Source organism: Scyliorhinus torazame, chromosome 16 (genome assembly GCF_047496885.1).
Source record: "Scyliorhinus torazame isolate Kashiwa2021f chromosome 16, sScyTor2.1, whole genome shotgun sequence".
Lineage (NCBI taxonomy): Eukaryota > Metazoa > Chordata > Chondrichthyes > Carcharhiniformes > Scyliorhinidae > Scyliorhinus > Scyliorhinus torazame.
In genome coordinates this window covers 182,612,436-182,630,572 of record NC_092722.1, presented here as the reverse complement: position 1 = coordinate 182,630,572, position 18,137 = coordinate 182,612,436, and the positions used below count along the sequence as shown (strand labels likewise).

At 51.4% G+C, this 18,137-nt stretch overlaps 1 long non-coding RNA gene across 1 annotated transcript in view; it reads right to left on the bottom strand.

The window, feature by feature from the left end:
* The window catches only part of LOC140393276 (uncharacterized), a 169,941-nt gene extending 155,754 nt beyond the window's left edge, over positions 1–14,187 (bottom strand). Inside the window, exon 1 of the long non-coding RNA XR_011935564.1 lies at positions 13,919–14,187. This is a non-coding gene — a long non-coding RNA (uncharacterized lncRNA). The remainder of the gene's footprint in view (positions 1–13,918) is intronic.
* Positions 14,188–18,137: the final 3,950 nt, after the last annotated feature.

The following is an 18,137-nucleotide window of genomic DNA, read 5'->3' as shown; positions in this document are numbered from 1 at the left end:
GCTGCAGTGCATCTTGTAAATGGCACACACTGTTGCCAATGTGCGATGGAAGTGGGGGTTGTGAATGGTGAAGGTGGTGGATGGGGTTCCAATCAAGCAGGCTGCTTTGTCCTGGATAGTGTCCAGGAACTATTTTCGAGAGAGCAGGGCAGTTATCCCTGCGTTCCTAACCAATGTCTATCCCTCAATTACATCTCAAAAGCAGATTATTTGGTCATTATCAGTTTGTTAACCTAGTTTATAAATGTTGGCAGAATACAGATGCTGATGCAACCAAAACAGAAGCTTGTTGACGAATTTATGCCGTGTTCCCATTACGTTTAACGTCCTTTTCACGTGGTGCAGTCAAAACGTTATGTGCCTTTAAAAAAAGAAATGGTTCATCTACTTGTTCTCACAGCTTATGTTCAGGGTCTACTGTAGTTTTGAATTGTCAGCACTGCATTAGAATAGGATGATGCAATGCCTCTTATCCTTGCTGCAGGCCTTGAAAAGCTTTCCCCTGTTTGATGTCCTCCTCCACAATCTTCCGAAGGTGCCAGGAGAACGTTAAAATTCCATGGATGATGCCCAATCTCTAACATCTCATCAGGTGACCATCCTTCATGTGTGAGTCTAGACCGGGAGTGATGAGAAACTATTGGGGAGCTGCGTAGTAGCTCTTTTCTCATCTTGGACGCTCCCATTGCACTCGCACACAACTCACCTAGTGGCCAGGTGATGATTGCTGAGTCGATTGTGGTCAATAGTGATGTGTTGGGTGTTCTGGATCACATACAGGTCACCAACACTTGAAATAGTGCAACACTCTTTTATTGAATCATTAACTGTTTAAACATACTCAGACTGTGGGTTAATACGATACTAGCTTTAAATAAAGACCTTTGCCTTGTCCTAACCAGTTGATGCACTCAGCACATGGTGAATGTCTGTGTTGCAGGCTGTGAGCTCTGTCCTCCTAGCTAGCTGCTACTCGAATGAGCGGGAACTCTGATGCCCCCTGTCTTTATAGTGCGTGTGCTCTCACTGGTGATTGGCTGCGGTGTTGTGTGTGTTGATTGGTCCCACTGTGTGTCCATCAGTGTGTGTCTGCACCATGATATACTGGTGTACATTATGACAAATAGTGGTAATGTCACCGGATCAGTGATCCAAAAGCCCAGGCTAATTTGGCAGGGCTAGGGGTTCAAATCCCACCACAGCGGTAAGTGGAATTTCAATTCAGTATTGCTGGGAAAAAAAGATCTGTCGAAGCTTGTTGCCTTGAACTCATCAAGACACTTTGCAAGAATACCAATGCAAAGGAACAACAACAATTGATACTCTATGACAAGAGAATGCAGTCAGCACTCTCTTCTCATCCAGTATAAATCGTTGTTTTTTTCCTGACATTGGTATACTTGTGAGTGCAAAACAAAAAGCTTCAACAGATCTTGTTTTTTAAAAAATAAGACTCAAGTTCTGTACTACGAAATGACTACTTTAAATTTCATTCATTAATGAATCTGGAATTGTAAACTCATCTCAGTGACAGTTACCATGAAACTATCATTGAATATCGTGTCCATCTGATTCACTCATGCCCTTTAGTGCTCTTACCTGGTCTGGCCTACATGTGACGGCAGACCCACCAGTCGATTCTCAACTGCCCTCTGAAATGGCAGAGCAAGCCGCTCAGTTCAAGGGCAATTGGGTTTGGGCAATGAATGGTGGCCCAGTCACTGACACCCACATCTCATCAAATAATTTTAAAAATTCTTGCCCACAAGGTTATGGGTCCCGGTTGTAGTATATACACCAGTGTGGCCAGGGGCACCATATTATCCAGAGCCAGGGTGATGAAGACTGCCAATGAGGGTAAAGTTGGGAGGGTAGAACGAACGCCCGCTTGCCCTTCACAATGTGAATTCTTTATTTTCATAGAAAGTTTTTCATAGAATTTACAGTGCAGAAGAAGGCCATTCGGCCCATCGAGTCTGCACCGGCTCTTGGAAAGAGCACCCTACCCAAGGTCCACACCTCCACCCTATCCCCATAACCCAGTAACCCCACCCAACACTAAGGGCACTTTTGGACACTAAGGGCAATTTATCATAGTCAATCCACCTAACCTGCGCATCTTTGGACTGTGGGAGGAAACCGGAGCACCCGGAGGAAACCCACGCACACACAGGGGAGGATGTGCAGACTCCGCACAGACAGTGACCCGAGCCGGGAATCGAACCTGGGACCCTGGAACTGTGAAGCAATTGTGCTATCCACAATGCTACCGTGCTGCACGGTCCTAGACACGGTCAGGAATGAGGAGAAAATAGTGAGTGACATAAAAAAGAGAATGGAGGACAGGACCGTCACAAATCTCTTCCCTCTTATCCTAACCCCTCTTCTAAAGCAGTTGAATATCTCCAACCCTCGAGGCTCTAATATTCTACCTGGCAGAATACCATGAGATGATCTTGGACATTTCCCAGTGTTTTGTTACACATTTAGACTGGGAGGCTATGGACCAAGCACTGGGAAATGGAATTAGAAGGGATAGGTGCTTGATGGCCGGTGTAGACACGATGGGCTGAAGGTCCTCCTTTTGTGCTGTAAAGCTCTATAGCGCTATGGAAATGTCCAGGGGGCAGGGAGCAATAAAAAAAAAGTGAATCTTTTTGACCTGAAACTGAGGACTACATGAATTGATTTCCTGGCAATTTGATGAAACATCAATTTCCAATTGAGTTGTGTAAATGGGTCAATTAGACTTGAAGTTGCTCCATTTTCTTGCTCACTTCAAAGGTTCTGTGACATAAGAACATAAGAACTAGGAGCACTGGCCCCTCGAGCCTGCTCCGCCATTCAATGAGATCATGACTGATCTTTTGTGGACTCAGCTCCACTTTCCGGCCCGAACACCATAACCCTTAATCCCTTTATTCTTCAAAAAACTATCTATCTTTATCTTAAAAACATTTAATGAAGGAGCCTCAACTGCTTCACTGGGAAAGAAATTCCATAGATTTACAACACTTTGGGTGAAGACGTTCCTCCTAAGCTCAGTCCTAAATCTACTTCCCCTTATTTTGAGGCTATGCCCCCTAGTTCTGCTTTCACCCGCCAGTGGAAATAACCTGCCCCCATCTATCCTATCTATTCCCTTCATAATTTTATATGTTTCTATAAGATCCCCCCGCATTCTTCTAAATTCCAACGAGTACAGTCCCAGTCTACTCAACCTCTCCTCGTAATCCCAACCCTTTCAGCTCTGGGATTAACCTAGTGAATCTCCTCTTCACACCCTCCAGCGCAGTACGTCCTTTCTCAGGTAAGGAGACCAAAACTGAACACCATACTCCAGGTGTGGCCTCACTAGCACCTTATACAATTGCAGCATAACCTCCCTAGTCTTAAACTCCATCCCTCTAGCAATGAAAGACAAAACTCCATTTGCCTTCGTAATCACCTGTTGCACCTGTAAACCAACTTTTTGCGACTCATGCACTCGCACACCCAGGTCTCTCTGCACAGCGGCATGTTTTAATATTTTATCATTTAAATAATAATCCCTTTTGCTATTATTCCTACCAAAATGGATAACCTCACATTTGTTAACATTGTATTCCATCTGCCAGACCCTAGCCCATTCACTTAACCTATCCAAATTCCTCTGCAGACTTCCAGTATCCTCTGCACCTATTGCTTTACCAATCTTAGTGTCGTCTGCAAACTTGGACACATTGCACTTGGTCCCCAACTCCAAATCATCTATGTGACATCTTAAAGGTTCAGCAGGCTCTGCCCTCGGGAAGGACGAGCCTGGCTTCAAAATGCCTGCAGACCGTGCAAAATAAAAGGTTTGGGGTTGTGAAACTGGCTCGCTCTTGCAGCCAAACACAAATCATTAACTTTCCAAGAAGTATAATTAAGGCATTGAGTCAGTTTGGCGGAACGGAGAGACGGGAGGCAACGTTCCACTGCTCCTCACCAGCTCCACACAAGAAATTGTTGTTTGCTGAGACATTTAAACCGCCTGCCTCCTCACGTATGTTTCCATGGCATCATTTGAAGTTGAGCAGAGTGTTTCTTCTGCCAGAGCCCTGGCCAACATCTGACTGTCAATCAATGCCAAACCACGTTCATATGTTTTGGTCCTGTCCAAAGCTGGAGGATTACTGGAAGGAGGTTTTTAGGGTATTCTCTAAAGTGGTGCATGTGAAACTGGACCCGGGCCCTCGGGAGGCCATATTCGGGGTGTCGGACCAGCCGGGGTTAGAAACGGGCGCGGAGGCAGCTGTTGTAGCCTTCGCCTCGTTGATCGCCCGAAGGCAGAGCCTGTTGGGATGGAGAGCAGCCTCTCCACCCTGTGCCCTGGCGTGGCGGGGGGACTTGTTGGAATTCTTGACTCTTGAGAAGGTTAAGTTTGAACTGAGGGGAAGGATGGAGGGGTTCTACAAATCATGGGCATTATTCATTATGCACTTTCAGGAATTGGATAGCAACGAACATTAGGGGGGGGGGGGTTGTGAGGGTTGGGGGGAGGGGGGGACTGTAGTTAATGGTGACTATGGGTGATTCCTGATTCCATTTTGTTATTTGTTTATGTTAACATGCGGACAGTTGTTTGGGAGTTTGGTGGGAGGATGGGATCGTTGTTATTGATATGGGGATTGACATTGCGTTCGATATTGATTATTGTTTATTGTTGGCGGGTGTAAATTTGGGAGAAAATGTGAAAAAGGAGAATAAACATATTTTTTAAAAAAGGAAACCAGAGGCTTCTGTGTCTTTACCACTGCTGCAAATGGTTTTTCCTGATCCTGTATTCCCCTGTTCAAGGGTGTAAGAACAGGGACAGAAATAGTTACTGTGGTGAATGTATTGCTGTAACAATTCACCATGTACATATCTGTATTACGCTGTTGCCCATGTGGGCTCCACCTATGGACCATTGTAAGGTATTACCTATGCTGTAGCATGTTGGGGCCTGTGTGGGCTCCGCCCCTGGCTCCACCCCTTTGAGAGGAGGCATAAAGAGCAGTCGCCCTGTAGGCGGCTCCCACTAACAGATCAGTCGCAGGCAGGCACTGTTCTAGTTGATTAAAGCCACAGTTTACTTCTACTCCTGGTTTCGTGTGAATTGATGGTCACCTCAATTTTATCAACTACAACGCCACCATGGAATCGGCCCTCAAACCTGACCGACTGGAACTCGATCCACAGGCCGCGGAGGCGAAAGAGATTTTTTTTCGCACTGGCTCCGTTGTTTCTAGGCCTACCTCGCCACCTCCTCCTCGCCTTCAGTCACCGACGAACAGAAGCTGAGTCTCCTCCACGCACGGGTGAGCCATCGAATCTCTGTTCAACTCGAGGAAGCCTCCACCAATGCAGACACCCTCGCGATACTAGAGCGCCTCTACGTAAGGCCCGTGAACGAGGTATACGCGCGGCATCGCCTCACCACTCGCCGCCAGCGTCCCGGAGAATCGCAGGAAGAGTACCGAAACAACCTCAAAGTCCTTGCACGAAGGTGCAATTACCAGGCCGTTACGGAGACTCAACATATGGACCTCGCCGTCCGGGACACCTACGTGGCTGGAGTCAGGTCCAACTATGTGAGACAGCGCCTACTTGAGAAAGGTGCCCTAGACCTGGAAGACGGTAAAATTAGCCTCCTCTCTGGAAGTAGCGTTCCAAAGCCTTAACGCGCTCCCGTCCGATCACACGACCCCCTCGTGGACCCCCGACCAAAGAGTACCCCAGGCCTGTGCCGCGCAGCTGCCCGCCCACCATGGGGGGCTACCCTGTTATTTCTGCGGCCAGCCTCAACACCCCCAGCAGCGCTGCCCAGCCCAGAACGCGAACTGCAGCGACTGTGGGAGAAAGGACATTTTGCTAAAGTTTGCCTGGCCAGGTCCGGGGGGGCACTAAATCGCAGGCCCGACCCTCATGTCATGATATTTAGGTGAACATCATAGCACATACATACATACATAATGATGGACAGATCAACTGACTAATCAACACACACAACACGACAGCCAATCACAGACAAGAGCATACACAGTACAAAACAGGGAACACGACACTTCCTGGGCACTCGAGCAGGAGACGGCTCAGGGCACAGACCTTATTGCCAGCCACTCAGACGTTCACCATGTGCTGAATACCAGAGTTTATTATGTTAATAGTTGATTGAAATAAAACTGCGTTGTACCATTCGCCACCGTGTTGGTTCGTCTGTGTATCAGAGTACCCAACACTTCACCTCAGACTCACAGGCACGCAGATCCCGCAGTGTGGCAGCGTGTCTGCCGGCGCTGCCCCTCCCCCGGACGCGTCATTGGCCTCGTGTTGCCCGTGGGGGCAGCCATCTTCCAGCCCGCACAGCGTGTGCGACTCACGAGGCCGCCATCTTGGTCGCCATCTTGGCCGCCATCTGCAACGCCGACCGACACGTGCGACCCTTGACCAGTCGCGACCCAAACACCTCCGGAGCTCTATGATGACCGTCCGGGTAAACGGACACGAAACGCCCTGTCCCTTCGACTCCGGGAGCACAGAGAGCTTCATTCATCCAGACATAGTAAGATGCTGCTCGCTCCCAATCTTCCCGGCGCATCAAAACATCTCCCTCGCCTTCGGGTCGCAGTCGGTGCAGGTCCGGGGGTGCGCTACCGCAACCCTCGCAATACAGGGCACCGAGTACGCCAACTTTAAATTATATGTACTCCCCGACCTCTGCGCTCCTCTGCTATTGGGACTGGATTTCCAATGTAACCTCAGGGGCCTAACCCTGAAGTTCGGCGGGCCCCTACTCCCACCACCGTATGTAGCCTCGTGACCCTAAAGGTCGACCCTCCCCCACTCTTTGCAAATCTCACCGCCGACTGCAAACCAGTCGCCACCAAAAGTAGGCGGTACAGCATCCAGGATAGGACTTTTATCAGGTCTGAGGTCCAGCGATTCTTGCGGGAGGGAATCATCGACAGCAATAGCCCCTGGAGAGCCCAGGTGGTGGTTGTCAGGACCGGGGAAAAGAGCCGGATGGTTGTAGATTACAGCCAAACCATAAACCGGTACACGCACCTCGATGCATACCCCCTTCACCGGATCGCGGACATGGTTAATCAGATTGCGCACTACAGGGTGTTCTCCACGGTGGATCTGAAGTCTGTGTACCATCAGCTCCCAATCCGCCCGGGGGACCGCCACTACACGGCGTTTGAGGCAGACGGCCGCCTCTTCCACTTCCTCCGGGTCCCCTTTGGCGTCACCAACGGGGGTCTCGGTCTTCCAAAGAACGATGGACCGAATGGTGGACCAGTATGGGCTGCGGGCCACATTTCCATACTTGGACAACGTCACCATCTGTGGCCATGGCCAGCAGGACCACAATGCCAACCTCCAGAGCTTTCTCCAAACCGCCCGAACCCTTAACCTCACTTATAACAAGGAGAAATGCGTTTTCCGCACAACCAGACTAGCCATCCTTGGCTACGTCGTGGAAAACGGGGTCCTAGGGCCCGACCCTGACTGCATGTGCCCCCTCCTGCAACTCCCCCTTCCCCACTGCCCCAAGGCCCTGAAAAGGTGCCTCGGGTTCTTTTCATATTACGCCCAGTGGGTCCCCAACTTTGCGGACAAAGCCCGCCCACTAATCAAGGCCACCATCTTCCCACTAGCGGCTGAGGCCCGCCAGGCCTTCAGCTGCATCAAGGCGGATATCGCCAAAGTCGCGATGCGCGCGGTGGACGAGTCCGTCCCCTTCCAGGTGGAGAGCGACGCATTAGAGGTCGCCCTCGCCGCCACCCTGAATCAGGCGGGCAGGCCAGTAGCGTTTTTCTCACGAACCCTCACCACCTCTGAAATTCGACATTCCTCAGTCGAAAAGGAAGCCCAAGACATCGTGGAAGCCGTGCGGCACTGGAGGCACTACCTCACTGGTAGGAGGTTTACTCTTGTCACCGACCAACGATCGGTAGCCTTCATGTTCGATAATACGCTGCAGGGCAAAATCAAGAATGATAAAATCTTGAGGTGGAGGATCGAACTCTCCACCTATAATTACGATATAGTATATCGTCCTGGGAAGCTCAACGAGCCCCCAGATGCTCCGTCCCCGCGGCACATGCGCCAATGCGCAGGATGACCGACTACGTGCTATCCACGATGACCTCTGCCACCCGGGGGTCACCCGGCTTCTCCACTACATCAATGCCCGCATCCTGCCTTACTCCACTGAGGCGGTCAGAGCCATGACCAGGGACTGCCAAAGCTGCGCGGAGAGTAAGCCGCACTTCTATCGACCGGATAAGGCCCATCTGGTGAAGGCATCCCGGCCCTTTGAGCGCCTCAGAATCGATTTCCAAGGGCCCCTCCCCTCCAACAATGGCAACATATTTCCTCCACATCATCGACGAGTTCTCCCGCTTCCCCTTTGCAATCCCTTGCCCCTACATGACCGTGGCCACCGTCATTAAAGCCCTACATCGTGTCTTCACCCTGTTTGGTTTCCCCACGTACGTTCACAGTGACCGGGGCTCGTCGTTCATGAGTGACGAGCTGCGTCAGTACCTGCTCAGTAAGGGCATCCTCTTGAGCAGGGCTATCAGTTATAACCCCAGGGGAAACGGGCAAGTGGAGAGGGAGAACGCGACGGTCTGGAAGACCGTCCTCCTGGCCTTACGGTCTAGGAATCTTCCAGTTCCACTGGCAGGAGGTCCTCCGCGACGCACTCCACTCTATTAGGTCCCTACTTTGCACGGACACAAACGAGACCCCTCATGACCGCCTATTTGTTTTCCCCAGGAAATCCACCTCAGGGGCCTCGCTTCCGTCCTGACTGAAGACACCGGGGCCCGTCCTGCTCCCCAAACACGTCAGGAGCCTTACGTCGGACCCCCTGGTCGAGAGAGTACAGCTCCTACACTCCAGCTCCCAGTATGCATACATCGAACACCCCGACGGCCGACAGGATACAGTCTCCCTCCGGGACCTGGCACCCGCAGGTTCCACTACCACCATCACCCCATCTTACCCCGCCCAACCCACGCTGACCAGTGCCCCCGCCCCTACATGGCACCCGCACCCCCTCCCGCCCACCATTCCCTCTTCACCGACCCACAGGAATAAAGCCCCAGAAGACACGCTCCCGGAGTCCACGTCTGTGCCCGCACCGGCGACTTCACTACCCATGCCAGTTCGACGCCCGGGCCAGCTGCGATACCAGAGCTTCGGCGATCACAGCGCACAATCTGTGCGCCGGAGAGGCTGAACTTATGAACCCTTCACCCACGCCGGACTTCATTTTTTTAACAGGGGGTGAATGTGGTGAATGTATTGCTGTAACAATTCACCATGTACATATCTGTATTACGCTGTTGGCCATGTGGGCTCCACCTTTGGACCACTGTAAGGTATTACCTATGATGTAGCATGTTGGGGCCTGTGTGGACTCCGCCCCTGGCACCACCCCTTTGAGGGGAGGTATAAAGAGCAGTCCGCCCTGTAGGCGGCTCCCACTAACAGATCAGTCGCAGGCAGAGACCGTTCTAGTTGATTAAAGCCACCGTTTACTTCTACTCCTGGTTTCGTGTGAATTGATGGTCGCATCAGTTACTGAATGCCCATGGTGTCCAGGATGCACCTTAAAGGCCTTTCCCAGTCAAATTAATAAATTTAGAGTACCCAATTCTTTAATTTTCCAATTAAAAGGCAATTTAGTGTGGCCAATCCACTGTGCCTCCGTGGCGCCCCCTATCAAATTAATTCTTCAAAGCAATTAAAGGAACATCATCTCCCTGCATGTACGTGAATATCACACTTCTTATTTAGCGGGAAAAGAATCTGGGGCGGGATTCTCTCAGCCCGGGGCCGGGCTGGCGAATCGCCGCGACTGGCGCGAATCGCACCACGCCCACCGAGCGGAGAATCGGCGCCATTGGCGCTGGCGTGGTCGGTGCGGCGGCGGTCGGGGGCCGCTCTACGGGTCCCCCCCCCCCGGCGATTCTTGGCCCGGGAAGGGCCGGGCGGCCGTAACAAAAAACCCGAGTCCCGCCGGCGCCGTTCTAACCTGCTCTTAGCCGGCAGGACCTCGGCGTGGAAGGGACCAAGGGCGGCCTGTGGGGGGGGCCTCCATTGTGGCCTGGCCTGTGATCGGAGCCCACCGATTGGTGGGCCGGCCTCTCGGGCTGGGGGCCTCCTTTCTTCCGCGCAGGCCCCTTTCGTCCTGCGCCATGTTGCGTCAGGGCTGGCGCGGAGAAGGGAGCCACTGCGCATGTACGTGTTGGCGCCGGTGCACTGTGCATGCACGGACCCCGTGGCACCGAGTTGACGCTGGGATCAGCAGCTGGAGCAGCGTGGGTCGCCCAATGCCTTGCTGGCCCCCTGTAGGGGCCAGAATTGCTGATCCTGAGGCCATGTTGATGCCATCGAGAAACGCAACGGCGTTTACAACGGTGTCAACACTTAGCCTCAGGATCAGAGAATCCCGCCCCCGAGTCCCGCTGGGGCCGTTCTAACCTGCTCTTAGCCAGTGGAGCAGTGTGGGTCGCTCCAGTGCCGTGCTGGCCCCCTGTAGGGGCCAGAATCGCTGATCCTGAGGCCATGTTTCTCGACGGCGTTTACGACGGCGTCAACACTTAGCTTCAGGATCAGAGAATCCCGCCCCCTATTTGCAACCTGATGGTGCCACACTGATATTATGCAACAATGTGATTTATTCCACGTGTTTTATTGGGACGAATCGATGAATCACGCCATGTTTGTTGGTGTGATTGTAAATAACCCGGGAGTACAACTGACCCCGTCATCAGATCAAATACAACTTTAGGTTCCAGGCTGTCAGATTAAGTAACACCCTTTCCTCGGGGCCAGCCAGTCCCATTGATCATCATTCTAACAACAGAGAAGAATTGGCATCTTGGAAACAATGGAGAGAGATGTTTCTGTCAAGCCTGGAGCATTAAAAATGACATTTTGGTGTGACCAGGCTCTCAAAAATGAATGAAGCTACTAACAGGAGGTTTATGACATGGGTGATGGAATGTTTATTTACAAAGGTGGGACTAAGCTCAAGACTGTAACAGCATTTCAGGATGAATGGAATTACGTTTAATTAACAGCACAGAAACAGGCTATTCGGCCCCATAGTTCTATGCTGGTGTTTGTTCTCCACCTATGTCTCGCGCCTCCCTACTTTACCTCACCCTATCAACATATCCATCTATCCCATTCCCCGTCAATCGCCCCTTAGATAAATGCTGGCGATGTGACATCTCCCGGAGGAGGGGATTCCCTGGTGGGGACGGGGGTTCTAACAGGACTAGACAGGATAGACACAAGAAGGATGGTCCCGATGGTGGGGGTGTCCAGAACCAGGGGTCACAGTTTGAGGATTCGGGGTAGACCATTTAGGACAGAGGTGAGGAGAGATTTCTTCACCCAGAGAGTGGTGAATCTGTGGAATTCGTTATCACAGCAAGTAGTTGAGGCCAAAACATTGCATGTTTTCAAGAAGCAGTTAGATTTAACACTTGGGACGAAGGGAATCAAAGGATATGGGGGGAAAGAGAGATTTGAGTTGGATAATCAGACGTGACCATAATGAATGGTGGAGCAGGTTCAAAGGGCCGAATGGCCTCCTCCTGCCTCTATTTCAATGTTTCTATGATACAGCTGGGATGAGGGTGTCCAGAGGGGAGGCCTGGGTGGGCTCCCAGATTACCAGAGGCCTTCTGAGTATTTAAAGGACAGCAGTGTGAGCAGCCTGGAGCCTGTAAGTCGCAGCAAAGGGGTGCTTTAAAAGACAGACTGGAGCAGTGGTGATCTGAGCCAGGTCACCCCGATCCCGAGGGCGACACCCCAAGTTCAGGGACTTGGCACCAAGTCACTACTCACTACCGCCCCGGCAGCCATCTCCTAGCAAGCCCGACAGTTTTCAATGGTTTTTCAGCCTCCCGCTTCCCCTCCGCAGCCAATGCGCCACCCCACGTTTATCAATACTTGCAGTAATTCAGAGACATCCGCCTGAGAGGAGCGGAACATCGCGAAGGCGGAGGCGGAGCATACTGCGTCCAATCGGTCATCATATTTAAATGGATGCAAATACCGGTCTTGCATCATGCCACTGGAGCAGGGCGCAAACCTTGTCACCGCCACCAGCGAGGGACTCGGAGCACGGCACCCGAATCGGGTCTGGGCAGGACCTCGATTTTGGCGGGATGCCCGATTTTCCGCCCGATCGCGGTTCACGTTTGCGGCGTCACGAGAGGGAGAATTTCGCCCAAGGAGAAATAATTTCTCTCAAAGAGTCGTGAATGTGTGGAATTCAGTACCCCCCCCCCCAGTGCGGTGGGAACCGGGACTAAGGAGGAGATGGACAGATTTCTAATCAGTAACAAGTGAAATTGTTCTGGACAATGGGCGGGAAAGTAGAGTTGAGGCCGAGATCACATCAGCCATGATTCGAGGACTGAATTGCCTAATCCTGCCCCCAGTTCTTATGCTCTTAGAAGTGAGGTTGGGCTTGATTTCATCAAAGTGTATAAGGTGATGAAGGGGCTCGAATGTGTCCGGGAAGATTCACTGTTTCAACTGAACAGGCTAGGGAGCCCAGGGATCACTCGTACTGTCAGAGGATACAGCAGGATTTAGATCGTTTGGAGACTTGGACGGTGAGATGGCAGATGGAGTTTAATCCGGACAAAAGTGAGGTAATGCATTTTGGAAGGTCTAATGCAGGTAGGAAATATACAGTGAATGGTAGAACCCTCAAGAGTATTGAAAGTCAGAGAGATCTAGGTGTACAGGTCCACAGGTCACTGAAAGGGGCAACACAGGTGGAGAAGGTAGTCAAGAAGGCATACGGCATGCTTGCCTTCATTGGCCGAGGCATTGAGTATAAGAATTGGCAAATCATGTTGCAGCTGTATAGAACCTTAGTTAGGCCACACTTGGAGTATAGTGTTCAATTCTGGCCGCCACACTACCAGAAGGATGTGGAGGCTTTAGAGAGGGTGCAGAAGAGATTTACCAGGATGTTGCCTGGTATGGAGGGCATTAGCTTTGAGGAGCGGTTGAATAAACTCGGTTTGTTCTCACTGGAACGACGGAGGTTGAGGGGCAACCTGATAGAGGTCTACAAAATTATGAGGGACATAGACAGAGTGGATAGTCAGAGGCTTTTCCCCAGGGTAGAGGGGTCAATTACTAGGCGGCATAGGTTTAAGGTGCGAGGGGCAAGGTTTAGAGGAGATATACGAGGCAAGTTTTTTACTCAGAGGGTAGTGGGTGCCTGGAACTCGCTGCCGGAGGAGGTGGTGGAAGCAGGGACGATAGTGACATTTAAGGGGCTTTTGGACAAATACATGAATAGGATGGGAATAGAGGGATACGGGCCCAGGAAGTGTAGAAGATTTTAGTTTAGATGGGCAGCATTGTCGGCACAGGTTTGGAGGGCCGAAGGGCCTGTTCCTGTGCTGTACTTTTCTTTGATCTTTGTTGTTTGTCACAAGTTATATTGGCGTAAAACCAGCGTAGCCATTTGGAATTGCTCCTTTTGCAAAGAATAGTGAATCTGCAGAACACGCTGTCATCTCACTCTGAATTCCTTGCAGCTCAATGTGGACCTGTTTCTGGCTGGGGCGCAGGTCACCTTACATGAGAGGTGGGCACTCGGAGAACGTTATTGATCACCGGGGTCAGGGTGGTCTGCTAGGCCAGTTTCAATCGCCTAAGGACATCTGTGGAAGTGTCCAAACTGTTTCTCCCCCTCAACCCCCCCCCCCCCCCACCCCCGCCAAACACCCCCGCTCCTCAAATAACCTTGGCTTGTACGATGTTCTTGTTTTCACTTTTTCCAAGCGATCACGTGGGGTGTGCACGTATGAGACAGGCCCAACAGGATAAACTGCAAGGACCTGTCGGTCTTTACCTGTCTGTCGGTATTCGTAAACAAACCGAAGGTGTCACATCTCCGGGGCGGTGAGCACACTTTCTCCAATTGTGAACAAGACCAGTCGATATTGTGCTGTATTGGTGAATTCCAGGCCCTATCTATACCACAAATGCTGATTGTCTGTCCTGACACTTAATGAATCTTGATGTGTGACCAATTACTGCCAGATATGGCTGAATGCCCAGAGCTAGATTTTGTAATATTCAAATAAAACTTCAAACATTTAAAACATTGAAAGAGAAGGGGGAGGGCTGTTGTTAGCGAGGGAATCTATTTTGGGTAAGGGCAGGGAAATGTTATTAAAACTTTGAAAATTGCTGAAGCTTCCTGACCTTTGCTGCGTTAATTAATGACATCAGTGTTACCATGGCACAGGGCAGCAATATAGATTGTTTACCTTAGAACTTAATTACTGTTTTCTGCACTTTGACTGGAAGCAACTTGGCATGGTAGATATTCATTATCTTCTACATTTTATTAGCTCGTCTTCCTCTTTTGACTTCTACATGTCTGGCGAACTAAAAGGCTGGCAGCATATTCGTGCTCCAGGATTAGCAACTCAGGGTGGGACATTCCAGCAACCCCCCCCCACCACCACCAGGGTGGGATGTTCCAGCCCCCAGGGTGGGATATTCCAGCACCCCCACCCCCTCAGGGTGGGATTACCAACACCCCCATCAGTGGGATATTCCAGCCCCCTCAGGGTGGGATATTCCAAGGGGTGGGATATTCCAGCCGCCCCCCCCCCCCAGGGTGGAATATTCCAGCTGCCCCCCCCCCCTCAGGGTGGGATATGCCAGCCCCCCCCTCAGGGAGGGAGATTCTAGCCCCCACCCCCCTTAGGGCGGGATATTCCAGCACCCCCCTCAGGGTGGGATATTCCAGGCCTTCCCCCCCCCCTCAGGGGTGGGATATTCCAGCCCTTGCCCCCCCCCCTCAGGGTGGGACATTCGTGCCCCCCCCCACCCCAGGCTGGGATATTCCAGCCTCACTCCCGGCATGTTTTCCGCCGGTGGCTCTCTATTGGCCACCGGCGGGGTCTTCTGGTCTCGCCCGTGCCTGTGCGTTTTGTGTGGCTCGCCCAACCTGCCGGGACCCCGTCGCACGGGGTCACCTTCGGCGGGATTGGAAGACGCCGCCTGTGGGAAAGGGCCAGAAAATCCCACCCTCGGAGGCTTAGGTTAACAACAGAGAACCTGAGTTCAAATCCCACCGGGGTAGGTTGCGATTTAGAATTTGGTCTCTTCGCCTCTTGGGTGACAGGTTTGATCGTCCTTTTAGTTTCTGAAGGACACATGGATTCTCTTATAAAGGCTATGAGGGAACCTCCTCCTTTGAACAAATAGCTGGGACGGTAGTCAGGCCCAAGGATGGAGTTGTGAATGGGAGAGCAAGTTAGAAGGGCCAGTTGGCCGACTCTTATTTCATGTAGGCCCGGCCTCTCTGAGACTCATCCTATTTGGAATAACTGGGCTCAGGTCTTTAGCTGCATTTATGTCCTCTGGCTTCTTGTGAGAGGGTTGGGTTGGGCCCCGATAGAAATTCTGAGATTATCATCTTTAGGGCCCTGTTGAAATTCATTTCTTAAGTCATTTTGTAGAAACTGCATCCCCTCTCTTTATTATTAGTTTTGACTGAAACCACTTTCCCCACTTTGTTATATTCCCACGACAAAAACAGAAAACACTGGGCAATTTCAGCGGGTCTGACAGCATCCGCGGAGGAAAAAACACCGAGCTAACGTTTTGGGTCTGGATGATTCTTTGTCAAAGTAATCAACATCCCTGCGTCCAGTTGGTCCAGCTCTTGTCCCTCCTCGTATGACAATCCTTCCACCCCAGGGATCAGTCTGGTGAACCTTCGCTGCACAGTATCGATAACTCAAACCGATAATGCGAAAACAATGTTCGCAGGAATCCATGCACTCTACAATGGGTTGTCGCTCCCTGGCGACCCTTAACCCCTGTGGAGGTGCCCTCCTCTCGGAGACCTGTGTGGCTATTCTAACCCCCATGGACAATGGAGCATTTCCTCATCTTCCTCAAGCTCAGTGACACCGAGCTGGAGATGCTTCCTGCAAGAATGTCTGCCTGGATGTTTGCGTCATCTGAGAACCTTCTACATCCTGCAATACTCAGACTGTCACTGCTCCGCAACCAGTAAACAGGATGACAGAGAACATCCAGCACAAGACCAGGCCATTCGGCCCAAACAGTCTATGCTAGTGTTTATGCTCCACTCAACTCTCCATCGACTTTTCCTCACCCATCAGCATAACCCTCCGCCCCCTCGCCTGCTTAGTCTCTCCTTAAATGGGTCTGTATTAGTCACCTCAATCACGCCCCGTTCCACATCCTCACTACTCTTGAGGGTCCAGATGTGGGCCGGAATTCTCCCGCCGTCTCGATTCTCTTTTCCCGCTGGCAGCAGACAGCCCCCTCCCCCCCTCCGCTTGTGAGTTTTCCCCGACGGCGTGGGGTGGCTTCAGTGGAAATTCCCATCGACAACTGGCGGGAAGAGAGGGTCCCGCAGCCAGCGAATGGCACGGCCACCGAGAAACACGCGGCTGAGGAAACCGGAGAATCCCGCCCGTTTTTCTGAATAACCTATTTGAATTCTAAGTGATTAGCCGATACTGATGATGTCCAGCTATGTTCTTCCCGAAGAGTTGAAATACTCTTCTCTATGTCAGTGCCCTCGTGAGGAGCTCTCTGCCCAGTGAGGAGATCTCGGCTACAACTCCACACAGTCGGGGCAGCACGGTGGCGCAGTGGATTAGCCCTGCGGCCTCATGGCGCCGAGGTCCCAGGTTCGATCCCGGCTCTGGGTCACTGCCCGTGTGGAGCTTGCACATTCTCCCCATGTCTGCGTGGGTCTCACCCCCACAACCCAAACGATGTGCAGGGTAGGTGGATTGGCCACGCTAAATTGCCCCTTAATGGAAAAATGAATTGGGTGCTCTAAATTTTTTTTTAAAACTCCACACAGTCCATTCACTTCCTACAGGTGATGGAAGGCGAGTTAACATCGTCAAGATGCCAGATACCCAGTGCTCTACTCTTAAGCTGTGGCATAACACTGGGTATGGGAGACAGGATATTGAAGCAGAGGAAAATCATTTGCAAACTCTCTCGGGGGGAGGGGGAGGGGGGGGGGGGGGGTCAGGAGAGGAGGCCAGAGGAGGAAGTAATGTCGAATACTCAGTAGTAGAGAGGGAACTGGGCCTTCCCAGTACCATAGGATTTCTTACGAGCAAACATAAATGGCGGAAGACCTTCCTGGGTGTGGTGATATGCATCACTGTAAATACACAAGGGGTTAATGTAGATACACTGCGACTCTGCGACTGAGTAAACACTAGAGGGAGCACCAGAGACATCATGACACACAGACATTCAACCAATAGGTCAGTAAGATAGGACATGACCAATGGGCAGTCAAGACACACCCAGAGGTGACCCTACCACAAGGGGGCTACCCATATAAAAGGACAGGGCACACATGCTCTTTCTCTTTCCATAGGCGACACTCAGAGAGACAGGGGCAGATCAGGGAAGCATCACACCCACCGCATGGATTAGAGCAGACTGGTTAGTTAGATTGTGTTACTACAGCAAGATTAGCAGGAGAGTCGAACTCAAGTAGGAGAATTGTTAACTGTTCAATAAATGTGTTAAACCTATAGAACATAGAAAAATACAGCAGAGAACAGGCCCTTCGGCCCACGATGTTGTGCCGAACCTTTGTCCTAGATTAATCATAGATTATCATTGAATTTACAGTGCAGGAGGCCATTCGGCCCATTGAGTCTGCACCGGCACTTGGAAAGAGCACCCTACCCAAGGTCAACATCTCCACCCAACACTAAGGGCAATTCATCATGGCCAATCCACCTAACCTGCACATCTTTGGACTGTGGGAGGAAACCGGAGCACCCGGAGGAAACCCACGCAGACACGGGGAGGACGTGCAGACTCCGCACAGACAGAACCTTCCTTTGTCAGAGTGTACATCAAGGAAGCTACATGAAGAAGCATAGCACAACACTGGGAAGCACACACTCTGCTAACCCCTTCCTTCACTTTCCAAAACCATTGCCTCCTTGCAGACGTTTACCTTCATATAGCTGAGGCTATGGTACGGGCAAGTATCCACAGGGAATGGGTGTGTGCTGTTCGACTGCGACGCTGCATCC